Raw genomic sequence first — 19,437 nt, forward strand, 5'->3', positions numbered from 1 at the left:
GTGGTTACACTGGCTTAAGGAAGTTTTTCCTTTCACCTCACTCCTCCTTGTCACCCAGGCCCCTCTCACCCCACTCAGTCCCTCAGTCATCCAGCACAACTGCTTTTAGAACACAGTAAAACGGATCAGAGGCGCAATCTAGCTCCCCTATCCCCCTTCTTCCACAAGGGGTGGGGGTGGGGGGGCAGGGGGAAGAGGATCCAGACCAGTTCCCTAAAAATAGCTCAAGTTGCAGTCCCAGAGAAATCTGCACAAGCACAGCTTGGGGGTGGTTTGGGGACAGGAAACATTAAAGCTAACCCTGTACCCAAGAAGAGATGCCTAGAGCAATCGGCACATGCAACGCACTCGCGGCCACGCTGCAGAGCGCTTACGCCCCAAGCGGGAATGAACACAAGTACTGCTGTCGGAGAGCACTCAAACGCTCTCCAGCAACAAACAGAACGGATTAAAAATAAATAAATAAATAAATAAATATCTTTGAGCACCAGTGGCTTTTTCTTGAAAAATTAAAAAGCAGTAACATGAAAACCATATAATTGGTTCCTAGGCTTAGGTTATGTCACAGTCAACTTCAATTTCACTATCACTAGGTGGTTATGCTTCAGCGAGCATCACCAGACAGCACTGTGACTCAGTTTCCCAGGGTTTTTTTTGGTTTGTTTTACAGTGTTCAAGCATTTGTTTACAAGAATTTTTGAAGACTACTTTTACAATACCATCTGCATCTTAGACTAAAAGAAAGCAGATTACCCCGATTGCTGCATTTGAATATCCCTGCTTTAGGACTAGCCTAGGCTTGGCATCAGAAGAAAAATTACAATATACACAGACCTGATAAAAGCAGTTTCTTTCTCATTGAACAGTTCAAAGCACAAGTGTTGCTGACCTGTCAGTCAGACCTACACATCAAAGCCTTCATATTAAGATTTCAGACAATCCTCTTTTCCCCACAAGTATCCCTCTTTCTGCTTGTTTTGCGTGAGCACACTGTATACCAAAAGTGCTCCATTCTTCCATCTGACAAAGTAGAGATTTTGCAGTGCAAATACAAGAACAATTCCAAACTCTCTGTCTATGCTCTTTGACATCTAAAAAGCACAATGAAGAGCTGTAAATCAGAATAATCCATTCTCAAAAAAGAAAGCTATTTCTACTGCGAGTCTTGACCATCTTGTCTCTAGGTGACAATACAGTACGAACTTGTTGCTGCAGAACAGCTGATCATTGAAAACAACATTACAGGATCAAACCACATTTGGCTGACAACCAAGCAAGAAGAAAAATTCAGAAAGTACATCATGCCTGAAAGTAAGTGAGGTAGGAAAACATGCATTGACTTCAACTTAAAAAAATTACTTGGAAAAATAGAAAGAAAGGAAAACAGAGTTCACCTTGCCTTTTACGGAACCGTAATCAAGAAGGTATTGATTCATGGAAGAAGTGGGTTGTTCAGACACGTAGTCACAAACAGAAAAACAAATATTAAAATCTTGCTGCTTGCTTGCAGAGGGAAAGGGAGAAGACAAGATACCATCAACAGCACAACTAGCAGGAAAGGTCCTTCTGCAAAGGACTTGGAAAAATTGAGATATTCTACCAGGAATACATCTACGTAATGCCTGGAGTTTCCAGTCTACTTACCAGGCAAATAACTAGAGGGCAGTCAAAAATGAGTGTCCAGATTATAAACTAACCACTGAAGAGATCTGAACATGATACAAGGAAGGAGGGTGGAGGAGTTAGTTTCTGTTAAGAGAACATTTATTTGATGTAGAAATGTACCTGACTGGAAGTGACTTCAGTCACTTTGCTTCTTAAGGCAAAAAACCTTGAGCTTTCCCAGTGGCTGGAAACACCCTCCTTGCCCCACCTGGTCCTCAGTTGCGTAGTGAAGCAGTTGTGCTTGGCAAGCAACTCCTGAGTCCACAGGCATGGGCTTGCCTTCCCCCCCCCCCAATTAAAACAATTATTTAACTGTGTTTTAAAAAGAATCGAAATAGAGAAGGTTATGATGGCGGGGTAGAAAGTTCCAGAGGGTAAATTGATGGCAAAAAACAAACTTCACAAGGAATAAAGCCAAATTCTAGCCAAAGTCTTACTTTGTCATCTGAAGTTCTGGGTAATTCTGTCATTAGTTTCCTCTGCAACACCTAAGTAGGCACTGTAAGCCTCCTTCTCTATTCACAACAGTGTTCCCTGTACTGATCCATTTTTATCCTTACACCCATCACTTCAAGCAATAATTGCTACATTCCCACCCTGTTCCTCAGTAGGGCCTATGTATGCATGCTCTTATTTCTTCCATTGCTGGGATGTAGGGAATAGGGGTATGCAGTGCATCTCTCTCCTTTTTCAGGACATCAACCTTTAACAACTACACAGCAGCTGGGCAGAGCTAAGGTAAAACATACTACGAAAGTACTTATTGATGGTCAACATTAACTATATCTCTGACCCACAGATGATTCCCAAAATGGCTGGATGTACTGCCATCTGGCAAGCAGTTAGAAGGGCCCCAATGCGTTTTTCTTCAATCTTCTCATTTTGCTCTGCTGAAAACTCAGCTGAATCCCCGAACCCTCCCCAAAGACCTTGGAACTGACAAGGTCACAGCTCCAAGCAATCTTTAATCTAGAAGCAGCCTCACAGCTCAGCCAAACCACACATTTGGAATGGAAACTGCCTGTCATTTGATGGCCATATCAGTGACTAAATTGAGTTACAGTGATTATTCAAACACAGGAAAATTGGGTCAACTGACCACATCATTAAGAACTGAATTCTATTTAAATACCATGTTTAAACACATATTCCATTTATTTGCATGAACTCTGTGATAAAGACATTTAACCTTTCATACAAGCATGCAGAAGGAGCAGTTTCTTATGCATTAACTATTACAGTTCCAGAACTAATGTAGCAAAACCAGAATGGTTTTGAAAAGCAGAAGTGGATAGCCAAAACATTGGCTGCTATCTGCTGCTCCTCCCATCCACCTCTTGTGCAAAGCAATTCGTGTATCAACATAAAAAACCCAATTACAGTGAGCACTAGGACAACCATTCCATCATTTTAAGCTGCAGTATTTTCCTCCCCTTATTCCTGACTCTCAGTTGGTCTAACAAGAAAGAGAGTGCAGAACAGCAGCAGCACTATGCATAAACCAGACACCTAACCAACAGCTGAACAGCTTAACTACACAACTCCATATCCTTCCCAACATAAAAAGCTTTATTGCTTACCAGTAATGGTGCAGGCATCTCTGTACTCTCTGCAGTCTCGCACATCATCTTCCACTGCTTCACTTACATAGTGTTCTTCATGAATGCCTGTGTCACAGGCTAGGACTGCATGGTTCGACAGCTCTGAAGGAGGCACAGTGGTGGCCAAAGTGCAGTCGTGCAAAGCTGTGGTGTCCAGCTTGGCAGGTTTCAGAGGGTTGTACAAACTGCCATCAGGGGGACCAGCACTGGAGACTGGGTCTGGCTGGCAGAAACAGAACTCTTTCTCTTTGCTAGAGTTGGCTTTGAGAAGTCTGCAAAACACAGAAAAGCAGCAAACGTTTAATTCAAGCCACTTCAAGCAGCATAAATTAAAACAGATTAACTTTTTTCCTTGAACATTAGTTTATCATGACCAATTCAGCAAATACTAGAAAACGAATACACTGCACAGAGAGCTGCCAATGTTTGCGCCTTGTACAGTTATGTCCAGTAGAAGAGCATTGTTCCTTGTACAGTGTTGTTTACCAGAATTTTGCCTAGCCCATCTTGAAGTAAGCATAGCCCATCAGCCTTAAGACACCTTGGCTCATTCACCTTTCTCTCACCTCAGCCAAAGGAGAGCTGTATGTGACCCAGGCCAGCCTGCAGCGTGAGCCATGCTGTGCAGAGAGACCCCACATCAATGCTTGATTTTCTGATACCTTAGTAACATCATCATTTGAAATTGGTTGATACCAAACAATGCACAAATGATTCAGAGCTGATATTATCACCCTGATAGGCTTATCCTCTCCACTGGATCAGCATGCACAGCCTGGTCCTGCCCTGCCAGACTGCCTAGACAGTCGGCATCATTGCTCCCTTTCCAGCCAGGTAGCATCTGTGCTCCCTTTCCAGAGCGCACAGGAAACCGGAGGGGAGTAAGTGAAGGTGTAGTGGGTTGAGGGAGTATCCTCTCATCCCTACTCTCAGTGCTTCAGCCTCAAACAGGGGACAAAGACCCTCCCAGGCAGATACTGATGACCCTGGCAAGATTAAACTGGCCAGAAAATAAGGGAAGAAAAGCAATTTCTATCCAAAAGCCTCATTGAACCTTTTGGATAAGGGGCTAAAAGTACTGCAATAACTGGTGATATGATACTGTTTTGGTTATCAGCACTGTAAGAAAAGATGCAAATCATCATTACTGCTAGCAAAAGAAAATAAAATCATGGCATTGCAGAAAATCAGATGTCGGAAAGGACTTGCATGGCAGGAAAGAAAGACTTCATATGTGCAGTCATAATAAGGTGTAAGCAGCAGCTTAGGAACAGGCCACACAAGAACCCCTGGACTACACTGGAAAACCAGAGAGTCAGCCAGCAAGACAACACTAATGCACTGGTTTGCAAGCAGAAGGTGTGGATGCAACTTCATACGCATGTGCAGCAACATAACGTGCTCTGTTCAGTGCGTCACTGAGAAACGGAAAAAGTAACTGTTCAGGGAATCCTACGGGAAAGGGTAGCTGCCTTCTGGGGGTAGCTGCTCCCACTCCTACCTTCTGGGGGTAGCCGCTCCCATTGTTTCAGGGACATAACACAATACATTTACAGTACTGTACCAACTTTCAAATCTTATCTTAATCTATTTTTCCCTTTCACCACAGACATAAGAACAACAAAACAAAATTCACTCTCCCTCTCAAGGGGGTCCAACAATGACTTGTTTACATTGAAATTAGGATACCACCAACTGGAAAAGGGATAGGCAACTCTAACTCTGAAAAAATAAAACCACATACACATCATGACATTTCATTAGGTTTTCCTCAATAATATACATTTGTATTTCTGCGTGTTGTGGAATAACCTGAAAATAGTTCTCATAGTCAAAGCCTCAAAACCTGTATTTTAAAATAATCATAACAGTTACAGGAAAAGAATGAGATAAGACAATCACATTTTTCCCTGTAATCAAACGCTAAAGTTATGATGGCATACTCTCAAACTAGTGGTACTCTGCTGTAGCAATCACAGGAAGAGAAAGTTTCACATGAGTGCTTTAACAGAAAATCTTACGATGCCCCTGCAGAACATCCATTATTTCTGCACTACTAAAGTACATACTGAAAAGAACAACGGGGTCACTTGTACTGATTATTTTTAAATTGGTCCCCTTTCAAGTGGCTCTTTTGGAATAACAGGAGAGAGATTATTGATGTTAAAAATTAATTGTTTAAATGAAACCAGACTTAAAATGCAAAACTTTATTTTTCCTCTGAATTTAAGATAGAAACAGCACAAACTATGAGCAAGAAAACATACTGGCAACACACAGACCACATGATTAAAAGAGGACTTCATTTTGTCAGAGTTCCTGTCACACATCTGTGAATCACATTCATTTGGGGAAACTGTCGGATAAGTCTGTTGCTGCTAGCAAGGGCATGTCTGAAAGTACTTAAGTGAAAAGTGTGTAACAGGACTTTTCACACCCTTCTCTCCCCACTCCTCCCCATGCCCTGGCTTTGCAGCACCAGGACACAAGCAGCATATAAACACTAACAAGTGAAATAACATTGATCAACAGAAGTGCAATTTGTGGGCAAAAGTCTTTAAGCAAGTTTTGAGGATCTGAGATTTTATATTTACAACTTTTCCGGACACTCACATTCAGTATTGGACATACCTGATCATCTCTTCTCGCTCAACACGTTTTCTCCCACATACTCCTGACCAAAAATACCTTTGGCCAGAACATAACGTCGCAAGTTTCCCTAGACTCAGAAGTTTGTGTTGAAGGAGTTTCACTTTCCCCCCCTCCACCTAGTCTAACATCCACCTCAGGGATGTATCATCACACTAGTCCTCCCTTTCCTGAATGTTGCACTACAACAGTTTCTGCCTTTAACTGCACTGCAAGATAGAGAAAAATCAGACCAAAAAAGTGCACCTATGGGAACTACCAGCAAATACAGCTTAACTCCCCCCACCCCACAAACACACCCACAAAACACCACTAACAAGTCAGTTTGCATGGTCTGCTGCAGAAACCCATACAAGATTTATGTGAGAAAAATTCTGGATTAAGGAAGAGATCCTGCCTTAATCTTAAAACATTGTATCTTACAGAAAACAAAGCAAGCATAACTGCATGTACTTGCTGCCTTTCAGACCTTATTTAATATCACTGACTTCCCTATCTACAGTAGAAAAAAGTTTGGACTGTATCTAGCAGATCCATAGCAGCACTGTATGCATGGCCTCTCTTGCAAGACAAACATTATCCCCTAACCCAGGCACATATTAAAAACAAAACAAAACAAAAAAACCACACACACAAGAAAACCCCCACCATGCACCCAAAAACAAACAAAAAACCCCCTACTCATCTAAATCTTCCCGTTGCAGAAAAATGAACTATAACTGAGCAGTATTCACCCGAGTGCCAAAGCAGCCATTAACAGAAACAGGCCTATACCCATGAAACATGAATATTTCGAATTCTTCTTTAGTCCAACCCACATCTGTACATATAGGAGTCATAACTAGAAGACAATACAAAATGTTATTGCAGTGTTTTGTGTTTACTCCTCACATCCAAACAAGCACACAATTTACAGGTCAAATTACAACTTTTCCTCGATGAATGTACCACACATTTAATTCTTTCTATTCTATATGTCAACAGCAGCCTGCACACAGGATTTAAATAACTTTTCTCTTCTACCCAACATAACATAATCCAGCTTTTGCCTCGGTGGCTGGACTGGCACCATTTCTAACGGTCTAAAAACAATGACAGTTTGGGGTCCATAAACAGAGATTAGTCTTTAGAAATATTTAATTTAGTATGTTTGAACTTATTTCTTAGCTTTAAAACTGTTATGAGAATTGTGATTTTTCTGCAAAGTTTATCATTTAAATATTTTTAACCAGGTCACATTACTCTGCAGAAAAACTGATTTACAAGCTATTTGTTAAAGACTCCTTTAAAACTTGCATTTTGTAATAGGCCAAATCAGCACTGCTGGAGCAGTACTGTAAGAGCAATGGCGCTTTTCTGAAACCACAGGAAGATAGTGTAGAGCAGCGTGAAGACTTGCACCTGCACACCTTGCAAGCCTCCCCCATACAATACCCAGATGTTGATCTAACTCAAAAAGAAAAATCTTAAAATACAGAATTTGCATAGCTATATGTAAAGCCTAAACTTGATGTACATCAATCACCACTATCATGTAATGGTATATCTACACAATATTTTGTACTCTGAGTACTGTTGAATGAGGACTTGGCCAAGTACACTGTCTGGGTACTGATGGCAGAGTACCTGTGGCAGCCCAGATTACAAGAGCCAAATCGAAACTGAATTGTGGCTAACCAGCAGTGCGCTCCGTGCTAAAAAAGCTACCCAGCTATAGGTACCTAGACAAAGCAGTTCAAACCTGAGATATATTTACATTAGACAATAGCCAAATTTGGGGGGGGTTGAGGCAAAGAAAAAAAAAATCTCTGTGTCAGTCAGGCAATTTTATATTTCTGGGTTCTGGTCATTTAAAAAATTTTTTTCTGAGGGTTTTATTTTCAGTGTGTTGGGGTGAGGGGCTGTTTCATATATTTCATACACGTGCAAATAAAACAAGCCACTTCCTGTTTCAGCCATCCAAGATTAAGTTTTTAGGCAATCAGGATTAAACACAACCTGAGTGTAACCACACAAATGAGTTGAAGCATTCCTCCCCCCTGCCCTCCCTCAACCTCCCTGAAAGCAATAAAAGAGATGGAGCCACCCAGTGATGTGCCTCTCCAGAGACCAGCAATGCCAGCAGGGCATTATTTGTAACCTTTTAACATTGTTCTCACTACCAGTCCCGATGGCAGCAACAGCAATTTGCTCTAGCCCTGAAGTGTCAGAAACCTTGCAAACAGCATGCTACCCAAAAGCCACAGCCTGTTGCCTGTGGCAGTTATTAAGTTTTCAACAATTTTTAGTTTTCTAGTTCAGATTTTCAGGATCAAAGAATCCTTATATTCATTAGTCTAAAATGCCAGCTTGACCACTGCAAGCAACTGAAAAATTAAAGAAACACTTCTTTAAAACAGGGAAAGAGATCTTTGTAGTGCTTCTGATTATAAAAATCTCCCTTCTTCTTTGCTTTGCTGCACATGCTCCCATACTTTGTACACCTTAGCAATTTGGTTCAGAGCAGTAGCACTGTTTTGAAGCAAATCCCATCTCCATTTACCATGAGCTAGCTGGTTTCTCAGAACAGCTTTGTTGCACATGAACTTGATTCCTTTTTGAGTAAGAGAACCTGAAAACCCATCCCCAAAACATGCTTCAAATGCAACCTGCTGCCAAACAGGGACACGACACTTCAAATAACCCTGTGGGCCACACGACTGCAAGGTTCTCTGACATGCACCAATTACTTTCTTCCTTCTTCAGAAAGCTTCAAACTGCACAGGTAGCGGGAACATTGAGCCCAAGGCACCACGCTAAATCTAATCCAAAGTAACCCCTGCCCCCCAAACCACTAATGAAGATGTAAGAAACCTCAGTGCCAACAACTCTGGTCTACTGATCCATCCCTACTGACTAAAGTACTTGCTAATTTAGGCAGAGCATCAGGGTACCAAGGGATTGAGCGAGCTTTCCACTCTAAGCATCTACAGGATCAGAGCTCTGTAGCTCCAGGCATTCTCATTTACTAAATGTGAGGCTTAAACACTTCAGAAGGTTTCAGGGTGTGCAAATTCCCCCCTTTACGTACTCGCAAGAAACCCACCTGAAATGTTTTTTCCTGTTTTGCACACCACTAAGTCCACTAAACACCTGTCTTACTAAGTTTGCAAAGTCATTTTTTAAAAAGAAGCCTGAACCTTATTATTTACGTGGAAACCTTTCTTCAGGTATAAAACACTTCATCTAGACACTAGAGCAAACCAAAGCCAGTTTTTCTGTCTGTCCCATCTGTGAATTAGATTAACACCCTGGCCTACACCCAGCAATTCAGAGTATACTCTTCAATCTGTGGCTTGGAATACAATCACTGAATCTGATCAGAGCAACTTAGTAAGACTTGCCTCAAGCATTTGACTTGCTCATTTTTCTACTAATTCAAAGCCTGCATTTTCAAAAGCTTGTTTTGTTTTTAATTTAAAATGGTTTCTTCACTAAGTGAGTGGGTGGGCTCAAAAGCCAGTAAAAATGACTACATCCATTTAAACATACTTTTTCAGATCATAAAAAAATAACCATTTGCAATAGGTCTAGCTTTAAGATATCTATGGAGTCACTATTTAAGCTTTAGATAAACACTGTATGTGATCCCAAATATTTTCAGACTTGTTTTAACCTTGTGCCTTATTATATACCCTCTTATCAATCATGGTCCCCCCCACTTCAGAAGCTGTTTTAAATATGCAGAATGTTGACTGCTCAGTTGAACCTCTGATTAGAGGGATATAAACAGTCGAAATATCGTAGCTGAGTGACAGAAAGTAACAAACAGTTTATCTATCTCCAAACACCAAGTATTGTTTCTCACGTTAGAGGAGATCAGTATTTTCACTGCAATTTAAAGGGATAAATATCTTGGACAACTTTGTTTCTCCACTTTGCTTTGAGGGCTGGGCAGCATCCAGTGCTTGGTCACTCTCAGTATTTCCTTCATGTGGTCAGTATGAATCTTTCACTGGCTGGCTGGCGGAAAGACAGAGATTAAAAAAAAAAGTCTAATTCTTGTCCAAAGAGCAGAGCACTCTTTAAAGCCTAATGAAACCAGATGGAGACAGGTTATTAGAAGCATCTCCTAAAATACATGCTAAAGGGATATCAAGTCAGGTGCACAATGAGAGCCATTACTGCAAACATGTGTCTCTAAGAAAAAAGTTAGTATTTCGATTTATTAAGAGTGAATATCCTACCTCTTAGGTTTAGCCGAGAAAGATTCAACAGCAGTACAAGTGTTTCAGATGGAAAGAAAACATTTAAGACAATTAGTAAATAGGGCTTTCACAGAGGTAACAGCTACAGCTGGGATACGGCGAGATGCACGGTGAGGAAGGACCCATTACCTAAGCCAATCCTGCGCTTCGTGCAGTCGGGCTCCAATCAAGGGCTAAACTACCTAGGCAGTGATACAAACGAACACCAGTCCACATTCAGGTTACAACCTTATCTAAAGCCACTTTTAGTCATTCAAGAATCTTTTTATCCAACATCTTCCATCGACTACCTTGAAGGGGACACTGGCCCTCTCTCTGAGCAGCTATTTGTTTGGTTTTGTGTGGGGGTTCCCCTTTCCCCCCTGGCAAATGTCCAGTGACCCAGGCAGATGCACCAAGGCTTTCTGCTACCACAGATCACACAGACCTTTTAACTCAAGGCTGATACTGTGTTTAAACTGTGACATGCTTGTTTCTCACAGGAGGACTGGGAACCCTTTGGTCTAGCCAAGTACAATCTTTTCAAATAAGTATCAGCACCCAGTGGTTATGCCACATGCTCCACTACGAAGGATTTTCTCAGGGATATGTCTCCTAGAGAGGGGCTCTTCAACCTGAAAACATTCTTTAATAGTTTCACATGCAGATTTGAAGGCTTTTTCAAATTGTTTATTAAAAACAACAACAACAAAAAAACACATAATCAAGAGTATTAAGCACATGAAGGCATCCAAAAAGAAAATAATCTCAGGATAACTGCCAGTGACACAGCAATGTCAATTAGAATTTAAAAAGTCACTGCTACAGAAGAAAAGCCAGAATATCAGCAGTAATAACCAAAAAGATGCTTAAGCAACAGTATAAATATGTAAAGCATAATACCTTAAACTCAGTGTCCCCAAGGCTGCTCTTGTGACCTCATCTGGCCTCATTTTGACTGCTAGCTCATCAGCCAAGACTGAGTCATGCTTTCTCAAGAAGTAATGCAAGTCAAAACATCACAAATAAAAAGCCCCATAATGACAGAGAGGGAAAAAGCTGTTCTCCACAAGCCAGAGGTTCTCACCACTAGGACTTGGCCTTCAGCATGAGTCCATCAGTCTCTTCTCTCCACAGAAGAAGGAAAAGCGGAAGCACAGTGCAAGACTAACCCTCAGTATGACCTTGGCAGCAGTGGGTGCACAAGCGTGCTCTCATCTAGCTTCATGTAACACTGCCCCTCTCTGAAGTTCCTTGAGGCAAATGCTTTAAGGTCCTATAATTAGTTCTTCCTCGTAAGACCTGCATTACATTATGAGCTTTATACAGTTCCTCCTCCTTTTGTTTCATATAGGCCACCACCTTCCCCTCTTTTTCTCCCCCTTTCACCCCCCCCAGTAGTAAATGAATAAACTGAAAACAGTTATAAGTTGGTACACTTCCTTCCCTGCAGTGCATCATGCTATCAGCTGGGAGAGCTCAGCTAGACATGTCGTGTACCTGTCTTGGAAAGAAAAAACTGTTCCAGCCACCACCACGAGGACAGAGTGTATGAGAACTGCATGTACAGTAAGGAAGAATTAATCAGGTAGTAAAACAAAGCTCAGAGGTACAGCAATACTAACTACGAACATCTCAGACACATACTTCTTATTCACACCCAGGCATATGTGAAGTGCTCACTGCAGTAGATCAGTGCAAGATGAGTCCAAGGGGCATCATGCAATACTTGCTGAGAGGAAAGAAAGGATCTACTGACTTCAACAGACACTAAATTATTTTGTGGTAGTCTGTTGCTGTGTTTAGCATGTACGAACGCCTGCCTCACACACAGTCAGTACCCAAGCTAAATTACATGAAGGTAAGCTTCAGTACATTAACACTCACGCTGCCCGCCAGCGTGCCTCATAACATCACTGAAAAAACTGCTGGTGTCAAGGATTTGACAAACACCTCAGGTATGAGGGAAAAATACTACACCAGCAGCAAACCAGACCTCCAAGTAGGCTGGATGGCAACAGTGACAACAGAAACCTGCAAGTGCTGTTTGTATAGACAAAACAAGAGCATGAAACTCGCCGATTCTCTACTTTTCTGTAAGCCTCAAAGACCTTCAGAACAAAGGTAAGTATTCAGTACTGCTCTTCACTACTGAGAAAAGCCATAGGACGGAGGGGTGGGATGACCACAAATTCTCTGGAAGTCAGCAGGGGGGGATAGCAACATCGTCTGTGCTCTTGAATCTCAGGCTCATTTCCTATCCTCTGAATCAGCAAGGCCACTCAGCCAGAAGTGCAACAAGAAAAGAGGCACAAATACACCAGACACACCAACCAGTTACCAGTAAAAGGGAGTTTGGGGGGGGGGGCACCCCCCCACCCAACAACTGCCTTACTGAGCACTGCCCAGGTCAGGTGAAGCATGCAGTATGTGAAGATATGCACATTGAAATAAGTTACCATTCCATGCCAAAACTCTGATCAGCAGGCCAAGCTATACTTTCTTCCTCAGGACAACATGAAAGAGTACGTGAAATTAGCGAAAACAGCTGAGAGCCCATGCTGTAACAATAATGTTGCTACAACCACCCCACCCCCACCACCATCCACTGTTTGAACAAAGATACAATTAACCTAACTGCCAACCGATTAGGGCCAAGGGTTTTAGTCAAGTAACCCTCAACAAAGAGGGGACTGACTCAAGCCACAGATATTTATCAAGACTTAAAACCAGAGAAACAAAATAAGATTTTCATCTTGTTTTGCATTACTATTGTGTTTCTGCTATTACAGAAGGATTTTTGAATTTCTCACTCTCCACATTGATTTTTAAGAGTCTATGTAGAGTCGGAATAATAATAATAATAATAATAATAATAAAGATACTGTTTCTGCAGGGTTACAGAAAGCCTAACAATTAACATAAGTTGTCATTACTCCAAGTTTTGATAGCTGTCCTTTTGAAAATATTTACATAAAATATCACATAATGGAACCATGATTTCTTTTCTCTACTATTTCTGACTGCAAACAGACAGTGAGAACAGGGGTAAGAAGAACCAACTGAATAAGAAAATGAATCCTTGCAATAGCCCTAACAAACCCCACCTGCTGTGTGCTGATTCACTTAGCTTCAGACTGAGTTTACAGCTTTGGACCAAGTCGGACAATCATATAAAGAGACAGTTAAAAAAAGCAAAACAATCTACTTAGTAAGAGTGACTAGATATTTTCTCAATTTTGCAAGAAGTGAACACTTAAAGTTTCCTATTTCTGTTAGAAGCAGTTTTGAAGATGACTATGAGGAAGCTTACCTCCAGTGAAGTTCAGACCAATTCCTGCTCTAAGGTGCTAAGAGGCTCCGGTTTTGCTCATTAGCACCAGCAGCCCTCAGTCCCTGGCAGTGAGCTTCCCCACATGCTCCAGCAACTGGCACTATGCATCAAGAACATCTCTTGCTCTTCAGGGTTGCCTTACAACCCTAAAGATGCACACTGTCCTTCAGGACTAGCCCACAGTTTCTTAACTGGCTGTTTAAAAATAATAAATAAATAAATAAATAAAATAAAAAAACCACACACCACACACTCTCTCATACCCATTTTCTCTTGCTGTCTTTAAGTAGTTAAGACTGAGAGTAACGCTTTCAACCATATGATGTTTGAAAGGGTGGGAGTGAACTGAACCCATCTCTATCACAGACTCTGTAATTCTAGTCCCTCTCTAAAATTTTGGGCTGGGGAATACAGATCACAGCCCTCTTCAAGAAGGAGAAAGCTGCACCTCCAACATTTGTGGATCTACATGCACTGGCCTTAAAAGTCGGTTCAGGTACCACTGCTGTGGAGTGACAGACAAGGCTATATATTCCTAAGCAACCAGGGTCCTGGGCCTCGTGCAGTTTACACCAAGCCTTGGTCACCCAGCCTTCCTGACTGCAGAGACACGAGCTGCTGACTAACGCGGGTGCAGCTCGACACATACCGTTCCAATGCAGGACTACTTTCCTTCTGCTGCCACAGAAGCCGATGGCTGCATCAAAAGGGAGAAATCCCACAGCAGTTCTCAGAAACTTACAACACAGTTTAAAAATAAACTGGCACGGTTACTCTCTCAAGTCATTTTTCTGCTTATGAAACTTGTGTGCAAACATCAAGAATGAAATAGGAAATAAGAATTTGGTGTTTAAAGCTTGCTCTGTATACCCAGTACATTTCCATATACATGTGTCTGTGTTCTTGGGAACCTAGGAATGTTTATCTTAACAACAGGCTGCGGTATTTAAGGAAACTGGGCCAATTATCTGTGGCTTAATGCCATTAAAGTCAACGTTACACTAGCAGAGAGAGTTTGCATCAGTGTTCTTAGCCAGGAGCATTAACATGAACCTGGCAATAGCAATACTGTGATACAGTATGTAACAAAAAATAAATAAAAACATTAAAAAGCTCCTTACAAGGGAGAACTACGCAAGAGCACAAGCCAAGTGGTAAAAAACGCAAGTTTAACATACTATGTATGAAGTTTTGCTTCATTTCCAGACTGAGCTATCTTAACTATGCAATGAAGTTGAAATCCAGCATTGTGACTTTTCCAAAGCAGCACAGAAATAAAAGTCTAAAGTCACTCAATACATGTAGAATGATCAAACTGTCTCAAGCAGTCTGGAAATTTAATTTTGGAAAATAATTACAGTAACCCTTAAACATGGTGTTTTTTAAAGTTGTCCTCAGATAAACTCCTGTATGCACATATATATTCTCCAAGATGGATGTTGAACTTCACTTATTCACCAGTCATGACACAAGCAGCAAGAAAGCACTTACCCGAACTGCCCCCTGCCAGCTACTGCTCTATTGCAAGTCCCTGTTGATGAAAGGAGAACTGAAACTACTCTAAGTGGACTAGGCAAGCTGACCTGCTTACCAGTCAGTCAATTCAGTTTCCCACTTATCAGCATGCCTTATGACTTATTCATATCTTATCACCCCGTCAGAAAACATTCCCAGTATACCAACAGCTTCAGGCAAGCAACCAAGCCACTGTTCAGCAAGAAGAAATAGTTCTTTAAAGACCCTTATTCCTATGGCTTGTAAAGTACATACCCCCCCTCCCAAGAACTGAACTGGTTGTCTGAAATTTCTCCGAGAACTCATCCCCATTTTTCACTACAGCATCATAAGCAATCCTTGCATGGGCATGAGAGGAACTGGACAAATTCAGTAAAATACAGACACATGATAATGCTGAAAGTACACACAACAGCATGAAGTTTATAACTATGCAAGTATCAGAAATACAGCATTTGAAGCTCACTTGCATTTCTTCATTCAACTAAAAAAAAATCACTAATGTATTTGATTTTTTTCATTTCCCAGTTTAAAAGAGAAAAGTATCTCACAATAGAACAGTATTATGATGCCTGGAAATTTCTTCATGTTTTTCATGATCTAAATTTGGCAGAGCTTGAAAGAGATTGGTCTAAAGAAAGCAAAGGTCCTATCAGTCTCAGAAGCACACAATGAAGATTTATTTTTCTTGACTCGTGCAGATATTCTGCTATATCAAAAGCAAGGTTATCATTTCCAAGAGTCAGTTTCCTCAAAACAATGATAATATTTACCCATATGTAGAACAAGGACATCTTCCGGACTCTCAATGCCCACAGTTACATTTGAAGACGATTATAAACTTTGACACCATAAGGAATTATCACTACAACCAAAGTAATACAACCAAAGTAAAAGGTAATACAACCAAAGTAAAAACTTCCACACTTTTTGCTTGCTTATGTAGAAGCAAGTTTCTGTCAAGAGAGCTGTGGAAGATTCAGATTTATAAATCAAACAAGCAAAATGGAAAACAAGGCCTATGTGTACAATCCTGAACATAAACACAGGATTTCCTGAAAGGAACAAACCTCTTCTTACCTTCTCTGTAAATTCCCTGTGTAGATTGCTCGTTTGGCACACAAACTCTTATCTGAGCTAAACTAGGTAAAGAGAAGCCAAGATTTGATGGCTGGAGCCAATAGCATCAAAGAGTGCTTTGAGACTGAGCACATTACTTCTAAAATGTCATCATTTAATCTTCGCAAGGGAGAACTAATTTTAGGTTTTCTGTCCAGTATGTTCTATGGAGTTGCAAGCACTAAATCTTAAAGCTTTAATATACCTTTCACTGGCAAGACAGAATATGAAACTCTTTGCTACTAAAAAAGGTCTTGGGAGCACTCCTGTGCAGCTTACTGTAGCAAACAAGGAAAAATTAACTTTCATGGAAAGGACTGCACATCACATCATTACAAAAGAGCATTTTTAGGAAAAAATACTTCTGCATACTATGTAGGCAATGACTTCCCTGAAATGAAGTCAGCCTAAGATTTAACAACTTCTACTGTTCGTGCAGAAAAGCTTTTGATCCAAATTTAGACATGCTTTAAGCACCAGCAAGTTGACATACTACAGTGTATCTGCCTGAAGGTTTGGGATCCAACAGAACTTTCAGCAAGATGTCCTCTTAAGTCCAAAGGCAGTCCAAAGGTCTCCAAGCCATCACTTGCCCCATAAAACTAACAGTTGTGGCTTTGTTTAACAAATTTTTGGTCACCCTTTTGGTCAGAAGAAAGTAAATGAAGCACTTCCCAAGCAAAAAAGTTCTTAGAAATGAAGACCGTAATCCAAAGAGGAGGTTAAAATTTCCCCCCACATACACCAAGATGCAGGGCTTTATACATTACAGTAATTTCCACTGCAAAGTAGAGACCTGGGTACACTAGCCCTCCCTTTTTTCCCTTGCTAGTCTGGATCCAGACTCAAGTCTTCAGAAACATACTGTTTATTTGTTTGTACCAACTGCAGGGTCCAGCAAAGGCACAAACCCATTTCTGCTAAGAACCATTTTCTGTGCTCCTCAGTAGCCTAAAAGCACACAGGCTCTTACACAGAAGCAAGCTGCCAATCCAAGCGGACCTTCAGGCACCTTCATGTTGCCAGCAGTCAGTCAGGAATGTTCACCATCAGCTGGACTTGTCACTTAAGAGCCCATGGAAGAATACAGTATCATAATGCCTCTGTAGGACCCCGTGGGTCACAACAGTGTAGCTCAATTTTCACATCCCTGTCCCCCACCAATGAAGAAGAAAAAAAAGTGTGCATGTACCCCACTTATTAAATAGAGAATAAAGATTCATCATCAAGATACCCTATTGATATTCAGCACTTTGCTGGAAACTCCATGACCAGAACAGGAAACACAGTAACAGATTATTTTCTGGGTAGCATAGTCACATCATGCACTCCACAGCACTGTTCCTGATTGCAGGGATGTTAGCAAACTTCACTCCCCTTGATTCAGGCCTAGCAACAATTCCCTTGTCAGCTTCCGCCATCGCCAACACCAGCAACTAACCTGCCAAGGCCCAAATAAGCCACTCTCCTATAGTTAAAAGGGGATACAGCCCCTCCAGGTGCATGTCTTGGTGATGAAAAGCTGCACCAAAGCTTTCCTAGAGCTCTGTTTCTCATGATAGAGCAACAGACCCACAGTTTCACTATGCTCTGCTTATGCCCTTGCTGCAAAGTTGCTGTTCAGCCCAGACTCCACAGCCACCAAAATCCACAACAGCTGCCTGCATGGCCCCTGCCTACAGCCCAAATACTCAGTGCAATTTGAGTAAGGCATGCTGCCACATTCTCAGCAGGACAAACTGCTGTGGAAATGCCCTCTTCCTCAGTCCAGCTCTCTACCTACACTGACTGCGGTAGAAACAAGCACGACTATTAATAAGCAAGAGGAAAAGGTCATCAACTTGACTTGGATCCATGACTTTCTAGGCTAAGATCACTTGCACAGGATGCCAGAAGGGCCAGATAAGAAACCAGTTTTCCCAGAACATACCATGAAAATACATGGAAACAACACAATATACACCTGTGAGGTCTCCCACAGAGTCCTACTGTCAAATGAGTAGTAATACACCCATGTTGATATGGAACAGAAGGGCATTTTACAGCTCCAGCTGGTTTCAACTAACCCATGCTGGATCTACAAATGGGGGGGGGGGGTAACACAAAACAAGTTCAGCATCAGAAAACATAGCACCAGTTGTTAAATGATTTTTTTGCAGGTTTTCTCCTTCTAACATTTGTTAAGTGTCATTTCATAGGTTTCCATTCTTCTCCAAGCTTTACACACTGTTCAGTATTTTCAGGTCTGAACACACAAAGAACAGAGCCCTTTGTTAACTTTTTGTAGGCCTCTACATAGAGAGGCCAACTTAACAGTGCAATTAAGAACATATAGATAGCACAAAGAAGGATATTTTCTTGCTACTAGAGCACGTGTATGGTTTACTTGCATAGTATTTGGCTGCAGGAGAAGGCTTCCAGGTTCGGACACAAATTTTTCACTTTCCCCTTGCACAAGTTTTATTATTATTAAATAAGAAGTTTGTTTTTGCAGTCCTGTGTCACCACAACTATTTCATTGAAAATATATTCATCTGTCCTGCTCAGTACTATAGGCACACATCTGTGCACAGTGGGAGAGCATATTCCTACAGACCGTGACAGGAAGAGAGTTTGAGCACTGCTCTATGCTTGTTCCAAATGCACCCGCAGACAGTACAGCTGCACAGCGTTACATGGTCATTCGCGGTGCAAAGTAACAAGTAACTGGACAGTACACTGGCCACATCGTTCCAGTGTTCTACTGGAGAGCCACCGGGCCCAGTGACAGAGCTACACACACCATCAGCCACAAACCCAAACGCTACCTTAGTACAGTTGCATCCCACGTCAGTTCCCCTAGATGCAAGATATAGGGCGTGATCTGGGAAGAACGGCCACCATGTTTTAAGCATTATGGTCTGTGTTCTTCAGACAAACTACGAACAGTTGCAAAAGCAAAACTGAATTTTAGCTAGCAGTATACTTTAGCATCCATCTTAGGAGAAAAGAGTTTTACTAGCATTAATAGACAACTTCACTAGAATTCTAGTACGGCTCTAGGTTTATTAGTACCGTAGTCATCTGACAGCATACATTTGTTCCAAATCAGCCACAGGCACGAGACTTCATTCTTATCAAACACAGCTATGCAAGTCTGCAAATCACTCAGGACACATGCTCTACATGACACTTATGACAGTAGGCAGAAAACACCTGATCCCACATAAAGTCAGCATCACATGCAGAATTTTTAGGGTTAAACATCCTGCACAGGCAAAGCTGCATGACCAGATTAAGCCCAACAAAATCTGCAAGACTGCACATGAAGCACAAGGTTCAGCCCCCA

The 19,437-nt window shown here is 41.5% G+C and overlaps 1 protein-coding gene across 2 annotated transcripts in view; it reads right to left on the reverse strand.

Annotated features, from left to right (window-relative positions):
- TRAK1 (trafficking kinesin protein 1) overlaps positions 1-3,533 on the reverse strand; it is a 92,294-nt gene extending 88,761 nt beyond the window's left edge. For both annotated transcript variants that reach the window (XM_026081947.1, XM_026081946.1), the window contains exon 1: positions 3,246-3,533. The gene's annotated coding sequence lies outside the window, so the exon portion shown is untranslated. The remainder of the gene's footprint in view (positions 1-3,245) is intronic.
- Positions 3,534-19,437: the final 15,904 nt, after the last annotated feature.

Source organism: Apteryx rowi, unplaced genomic scaffold (genome assembly GCF_003343035.1).
Source record: "Apteryx rowi isolate R43461 unplaced genomic scaffold, aptRow1 scaffold_562, whole genome shotgun sequence".
Taxonomy (NCBI): Eukaryota; Metazoa; Chordata; class Aves; order Apterygiformes; family Apterygidae; genus Apteryx; species Apteryx rowi.